Raw genomic sequence first — 8,153 nt, 5'->3', positions numbered from 1 at the left:
TGAAACACCTACCATTTCCAGCAAGTTATACTATGAAAGCAAAGAGGAAGACAATAGCTACCTCACTAGCAGCTGGATTTTCCACTGTCTAAGCCGAGATCCGCCGGGGTATGGAGGTACCCAGCTCTCACTGAGATCTGACAGTTACGAACACTTGCACAGGAGACAGACACGTGAGGGTTTGCAGGTCTGAACCTTCAATGAAGCTGAAGGCTTTGCAAAGAAATTATTGGGCAGCGTGTGGTGGCTGTTCAGTCAATCGCCATTGACTTTGTTGAAGCCAAGGAAGCCTGGTTTCTGAGTTAGGTCCAAGAACTGAGACTCTGGGAATATAAAATAGGGAATGATATATATTCACAGGGAAAACAATCTGGCTAACCACGCAAGTTTAAATTTAATTTTTGCCTAGCTTTTAGAAGCTTGGGCCTGATAAAATTGAAATTATCCTTTGGTCAAAGGAGGTGATTCTCCCCCTCTAACTCTGCTCTGGCAAGACCCCTCCTGGAGCACTGCGTCCAGTTCTGGGGTCCCCAGCACAAGAAAGACCTGGAACTGTCAAAGCAGGTCCAGAGATGGGCCTCAAAAATGACCCAAGGGCTTGAACACCTCTCCAGTGAAGAAAGGCTGAGAGAGTTGGGGTTCTTCAGCCTGGAGAAGAGACAGCTCCAGGGGGACCTTCTTGCAGCCTTTCAATATATAAAGGCTTACAATAAAGATGTAGAGGGACTTTTCACCAGAGCCTGCAGTGAGAGGACAAAGGGAAATGGTTTTAAACCAAAAGAGGGTAGGTTTAGATTGAACATAAGGAAGAAATATTTTACAATCAGGGCAGTGAGACCCTGGAACAGGTTGCCCAGAGAAGTTGTGGATGCCCCATCCTTGGAGGTTGGGGTCCAGGGCCAGGTTGGATGGAGCTTTGAGCAACCTGGTCAGTTGTCCCTGCCCATGGCAGGGGGGTTGGAACTAGATGATCTTTAAAGGTTCCTTCCAACCCAAACCATTCTGTGAGTCCGTGGTTCTATGACTTGAACATGGTGAGCTTGATCTTGTGGAGTGCTGAACACACTCACTTTCAGCTAACAAAAAATTCAGCAGTACTGGACATTTACACAGCAAAGTAAGCAATAACCACTGCCTCAAACTACTGCAGGTAACTTGGGTAGCAAAGTCACAGCAACACGTGCAAAGATACAAATACAACATTTGACCTCGGGTTTCCAGGTTTTTTTACTATCTACTCTTGCCAGCTTAAGCTAGCACAGATGCAATTGCACAGGTTACAAACACAACTTCATTTTTGCTGCCTATGTACAGAAACAGGTGGGACAAACCTGGGGCTTCTGCTTGTTCTGCAAATTTGGACTAATTACTAGCTCCATTTGGTCACTTTTTCAGGCTCACTATGTACTGCTGCATTTGTGGATATGTACACATCTCTAGGCCACAGAGGTTTTCTACACAGGCTTCAGAGCTTTCCTCCAAGTTGTGGTAAACTCAGTTTTCATTCTACAGACCTCTATTACTACTTGATTAGCTAGGGGACACGACCCCCCTGTGAAATCAGTTTTTAAACAAAAGGTAAACTTTGAACCTTGGACTAAAGTTAAAGAATAACAGAGATGGACACTAGATCAATACTTGGTAAATATCCATCACATACAGCGGACAGACACTTCTCTGCTGTACCTCTAAATATTTCAGTATGCTGATGCAGAACAAATCTTTAGCTTTAAGCATTTCTTTATGGAGAAGAAAAACCAAAAAACACTTTGAAACAGCTAGAGGTTAATATTTTGTGCAAGTCTAGGAATTTCCTTCCTCTGCAATTCATCTAGAGTTCAGGCTACTTGTTCCCACAACTGACAACATTTTCCCCTACCATTCCAGTGATTTTGTTTGCTCCAGTGCTTTACTTCTGTGGACAACAGCTTTTGAGAAAATTGTCAAGTTTTAAGCAGTTCTACTTCCTAATCAAGTATGCAGATGGTTAACTGTCTCCAATTATTTAATAATCATGTAAATAGAAATTGTGATTACATGTTGTTATCTCAATGGCTTGTTACAACATGCACATCTTGGACTTAATATTTCCCAATTGTGCCTTCATATTGAAAAAAAAAAAGAAACAACATATTAGAAGCATGTAGTTCAAATTACAATTTCTTCCCCCCCCCTTTATAAAGGAATTTGTTATTTGATAGCAAGGCAGGAAACACCTCTCTATCACTCCTTTCTGCCTTTTATTTGTAACAACAGTACTGCCCCTAATATGAGTTTGCAAATCATCCGATATTCAGGGAGAATTAACCCCCAGGACAGAAAGGCAGGTAGTGTTACATTACAAGGCAGCAGCCCAAGACAAATCAAAGTCTTCCTCTGAAAACTAGATTTGGCAAATGCTCTCGTGGTCTATAGGCCCACTACACGCATATACTGTGTCCAGTTCTGGTCCCCTCTATACAAAAAGGATATGGACAGGCTGGAAGGGATCCAGAGAAGGGCCACCAAGGTGATCAGAGGACTGGGAAGCTGCCATACAAGGGTAGGCTGGAAGAACTGGGTTTGAATCAGCCTTGAGAAAAGGAGGCTCGGAGGGGATCTCATCCCCATGTACCAGGAATTAAGGGCTGGCTACAGAGAAGATGGAGGCTCCCTTTTTACAAGGAGTCCCATGGAGAGGACAAGGGGGGATGGACACAAGCTGCTCTTGGGGAGATTCCGATTGGACACGAGAGGAAAATTTTTCACATTGAGGACAGTCACCGTTGGAATAATCTCCCCAGGGAAGTGGTTGACTGGGCCACGTTGGACACCTTTAAGAGCTGTCTGGACAGGGTGCTGGGCCATCTTGTCTAGACTGTGCTCTTCGCAGAAAGGTTGGACTAGATGATCCCTGAGGTCCCATCTAGCCTGGGATTCTGGGATTCTGTGTGTCGGTGGCACTGTACCAGAACACCATGAACCGGAACAGTTTAAGTGCAGGTGCAAAGGCTCTGTGCTTATCTGCTCTAACAACTACAGTCTGGCAGCATACTGGCATAGAGGAGAATTAGTAAGAACTCTAGTAAGATTAAAAAATTGCAACTATCTTTAGATTTTTTTGGACTCTGAATTCTCAGAATAATAGAGAAGCTGATGTACTGCTTGCTAAGAAAACCTTCCATGGTGAACTGTCACCAGCAGTGGCTTTTAGAACGCAGAGAAATTAGAAAGGACTTAAATGTAGAGACAAAGATTAAAGAGAGTCAGTATCAGTTCTTCTAAACTAGAAGTTTGGGCCAGAATTTTAATCTCTCCCTGTGCTTATTCCTGGAAGAAAGATTTTGCTTCATCTCTAACTTAGATGAAAAACAAATTATGAAATACCCCTGCTTCCCAAGGAGACCCCTTCTCCTTAGAATTTTTAACAGTTGCTTTTGTGTCTGCCCCTCTCATGTCTTGAATGCAGGAGCCAGAAAACTCAGACCAGTTCCAGTTCCCAAACCTCTGGCCTCCAATGCATTTACAGAGCACTTCAAAACCCTGAAATATGGTTTGGTGATACATGCACAACATGTATTGATAATTTTACCGTAAACATTTATAGATTTGTGAAGTATACGTTCATCATTTAAATTTCTGCTTATTCTTACTACAAAATTATTTGTTGCATGGCAAATACAGTCTTCTAACAGCATCAGTGTGAGTACCTCAGGTTTTTTTTTCCTTCTGGTGATAAAAGCATGATTTGTCACCCCCAGTAGTCACACTGGGCAGTAAGCAGAGAGTCAGGTTTGGCTCTGAGCAATACCGATGGGAACATTCCTTCCAACTTTGTTGCAAAGATCCATTTTCTTAACATTTCCTTACACAGCTTTCACTTGCCTCTACAAGAAAAGAAAGGGGTAAAGAAATTGTGCTACATCCACTCCTAAAATTCTTTTAGCTCCTGTTCACAGCGTCTGAATGTACTGCATCCCTTACTCTTGCTCCTTTGTTCACACAACAAATAACTCTCAAAACCAAGCCTATCACTAATATCTAAACTCACAGGAAAAAAAAAAAAGAATGGACAGCAGCAAATCACTTCTGAGGGCAGTTATAATATATTTACCACAGTTTAGGAAGCAACAGTTCCTTACATTTTGTATTGAATGACAGCAACTTCTATGGAAATATTTCTGATATGGACCCATGCATCATTTGCTCAGAAAAAGAAACCAGTCAACATAAGACAGTATTGGGTGCGGGGAACAGTATAAGTAGCAGTCCACATCAAGCTGCTAGGGAAACAATTTACGAGGGAAACAAACACGATCTTCAGGGGAGTCAGAAGTCTTTCTACACCTACTGCACACACAAGTAAGTGTTACCTAAGAAAAGCCAGAACATTTTAAAACTTAACACCACACAATACCAGCATGACTGGCATTTAGCAGAGAGATCTGAGACTCATTTGATTGTCATAGCAACTTTAATTTAATCTGCAGAAAGATTTGTCATCAGCTTTTCCTGTTGGACAGTTACTAATTAAAAAAAAAAAAAAGCCTTTTTGCTTTCCTTTTTGCCTCTAAGGCCAATGTATTTATGCACATATATATCCATACCACCTTTTATCTGTGCGACTGACATCTGTTTAAAATAGGTTTGTTTGAGCACATCTGTCCATATCCTGAAGGACAGGAGTCCAATGACCAAACAGTCAGTTCATGTGGTCATCTACCGAGCAGCTTGTTTGTTCTTGGCTATCAGTTTCTATTGGCAGACCGAAGTGTGCGGGGGGAAGGTAACAACATCCAAAAAGCTCAAGCCAGGGATTCAGCAAAAGCTTTCACATTGTGAAATATGAATTATACCCTAAAACACATTGAAAAGCCCACTTTACACGCAGAGGACATGGAATCGTTTAGTTTGGAAAAAACCTTTAAGATCATCGAGTCCAACTGTAAACCTCACAATGCCAGTTCATCACTAAACCATGTCCCTAAGCACCACATCCAAAAGTTTTCTTAATACCTCCAGGGACTTCAGATCCTTGAGAAACTCCTACGGACAAAACTGACAACTACTACCTTCACTTTGTTCTCTCCTATAGCTTGGTTTTGTGAAGGCTTCCCCTTTCACCCCATCAGCTTCAGTTCTTTAGGAATTTGTTAGATTCCTTGCAAATACAAAAAGCCCCATATCAAGCAAATTTCCCTTGCCTGAATGACATGACATCCTTCAGATTTGGGATGCATTATTTTTTCCATATAAAAGCATTCCAGCTCTTTCCCAGTATCATACTTTTTTTTTTTTTTTAACTAACTTCTACACTTTACTACAGTCTGTCAGACATGACATAACTAGGCACCTACATTCATTCTGAAGGTATAGCTAACAAGATTAAAAAAGTCTTTACACTGTCACACCACCAATTTTAATATGCCAATCAAATGAGCTTGTTAAAATGGTTATGCATGGATCACAAGGTCCTCTGGATCCAAAAATTTGTCCTTAAAATAGCTGAGTTAAAAAACCAGATGGAGAATGTTCATTTTTATTAAAAATTAAGGACTTAATCCAATACCCACCACTTCTAATTTGCATCACTCACTTCAATAGGTGCTGGATCAGAGAACTCAAATAAGCAATATATAGTACCCTTCACTGGTCTGTGCCCAATTTCCTCCTGTTCTCCCTCATGCTCCCAATCACAGTATCTGAAAGCTGGATTTAAATTAAAAAAAAAAAACACAAAACAAAACACAAAACCCCCAAAACTTCATGCAAATAAAATAAAAAGCACAGTAATTGTTATTTTAATTCAAACTGCAATAGTCATGCAGCTTTCAAGAAAAAAATGAAAACACGGTTACAAATTAAATAGAAACTTCTTTTAGGTTTGAGATTTCCACTTGCGTTAAAACATTTTGTCAAATGATGCATTTCAGGAAAATTTTATTTGAAGAAAGCCTCACTCTTTGGGGCAGACGTGATTCCACCAGTTCTCACGAACCTGTGGTTGACACTGCCTGACTTAGCGATAACTGCATCCCATGCTCCTCACAGACGAAGTCTTTAATCTTTATGCTTTCCAGCAAAATCCTTTAATTCATACAATAACTGTCTGTTGTGATAGTATGTACTGGGTGAAATCCAGGCCTTTCCGAATTCATCAGGAATTCTTCTGCCAGTGCTGCTGCCATGTGGTTTTCCCCAGAATATCCACAAACTTCCGTCACAACCAAGGTCACAACAACTGGTGGCAATTCTCTTCCCACCCCACGTGCTCTGCTGTGGCGCAGCCAGGTCCCGACAAGGAGCCTCTGGTCAGTCCGTCAGAGTCCCTGGTGCTTCCCCGTTACATTTCTGGAGCGCTTCTGCAGTACCTAGTACTTTGTTAAATCTGTTACTCTCAAAGAATCACTGTAAACTATGGCAGTGCAGATCAGTTTGAGAAAAAGGCCTGGAAAGCCCAAGACATTCCCCCCTGGCCTTCAAATTTTATAAACAACAAATCATGCAACTTTGAAAGTCCCTGCAGTCTGTCCTGGAAAGGAGATATGCTGTCCTCTGGACTATTTTGCTGTTGTGGGCATGTAACATAGTCTGAGATAGATCTGAGAAAAGTTATAAGAGTAGAATTTTCCCCCCCTCTTAATGTCTTTTAAGACATCAACTGTAAAAATACAAATAATTAGCTTCTCAGTCAATATTCATCAGATTTTGAAATAAGCCTCAAAGTAACTTCAGAAAATGGAGTGCGTGATATGCTAATTACTACCTCTGATCTTCCTTTTAATCAGTTTTCACTAACAATTATGTTATTTGACATTTCCCCTTTATGGCCCCTAAAAAGCAGTATCACCACCCTTATTGCAGTAGTGCCAAGGAACCTCCTAAACAGCAGGCTTAAGATGTAAAATCAAGGAAAAACTGCTGCTGAATGTTGTTTCAACTATTTCTCACCTGCTGCTGCTTTGAAGACATCATCTTGCTCTTTGAAAATCTTCTCAAGTCCAAGTATGCTCTTCCTCTTCTCCAAGCCTCTATGGCCTAGCCTCACCCTAGCTACCCACTCTCGTTCAACACTGAAGTGTCAGCTCTGCCTACCATTTGGCAAGGCAACTAGCAGCTGCTCATTCAATTTTAATGAAGTGCTTTCATTCTTTCACACCTGAGAGAATGGATACTTGCTTTTTGAGTACTGATGTATTAGCAGCCTTCAAAACCCTCTTCATTGTCTCTTTCTTCAAGAAGCAACAAAAATAAACATGCTACCTATCCAACAGGGGCAGGGAAGGCAAAACACCCAAACACCACAAACCACAACACACCATGGCAGGTAGGCTGCCAGTGTTTTTAAAAGAATGCAAATTCACATTGTTTCCTTGTGCTTCTTCATCAAGTTATCATTCATCTTTTACTGAGACTGTAAAAGATGGAAGAAGCCATCATTTCCACTGCAGGCACTTCAGACATTCTGCTTTTGTTCAACCAACAAACAGAAGAATGTATTGGCCAGTGTGACCTGCCCACAAAGCTGACAAGCTTGTGGAACAAAGCATGCAATTCCTGGTCACCCAGGCCTTTTGCCGTTGCCCATTACTTCTTGCAGACTTCCAGAGGAATGCCTCTGCACCTGCTACATTCTGTAGCAAGCATCCCTTGATTTGACTAGGTTGCCCTTTGACAATGCAGGTCACCTGAAATGGTGTGACATATGAAAGTTGAAAGAACTGATATAGGTCCAAAAACAGGCAACTGCATCACCAAGTTCCTAGGGCATATTTCACATCAAAGAGCAGTTGTTTTATCTGATGTTCTTTTGTTCAATATCTGGTAGTTACACAGCTCATCTACAGGATGTTTAAGCTGGGAACGTGTGACTCGGAGAGGCTGTGCAGCCTCCATCTGGGGTGGATTTCAATATCCAGCTAGATAAAGCCCTGACCAGCTTAGTTTGACCCTACAGCTAATTCTGTTTTGAACAGGAGGTTGGACTAGAGACTTCCCAACAGCCCTTCCAACCCAAATAATCCCACGATCATATGATCTTACTGTGCAGCTAGTGCTCAGTAGTCCGACCAGCTGACAGAGCGATGCTATTTTCTCATTGCTTCAATAGAAAGAAATCAGACATGGTAAGAAGAGAAATAACTAATCCTGCTTGGATTTTTTCAGTGCCATTC

Source organism: Phalacrocorax carbo, chromosome Z, assembly GCF_963921805.1.
Source record: "Phalacrocorax carbo chromosome Z, bPhaCar2.1, whole genome shotgun sequence".
Classification (NCBI taxonomy): domain Eukaryota; kingdom Metazoa; phylum Chordata; class Aves; order Suliformes; family Phalacrocoracidae; genus Phalacrocorax; species Phalacrocorax carbo.
Note: the sequence above shows the minus strand (reverse complement) of the source record.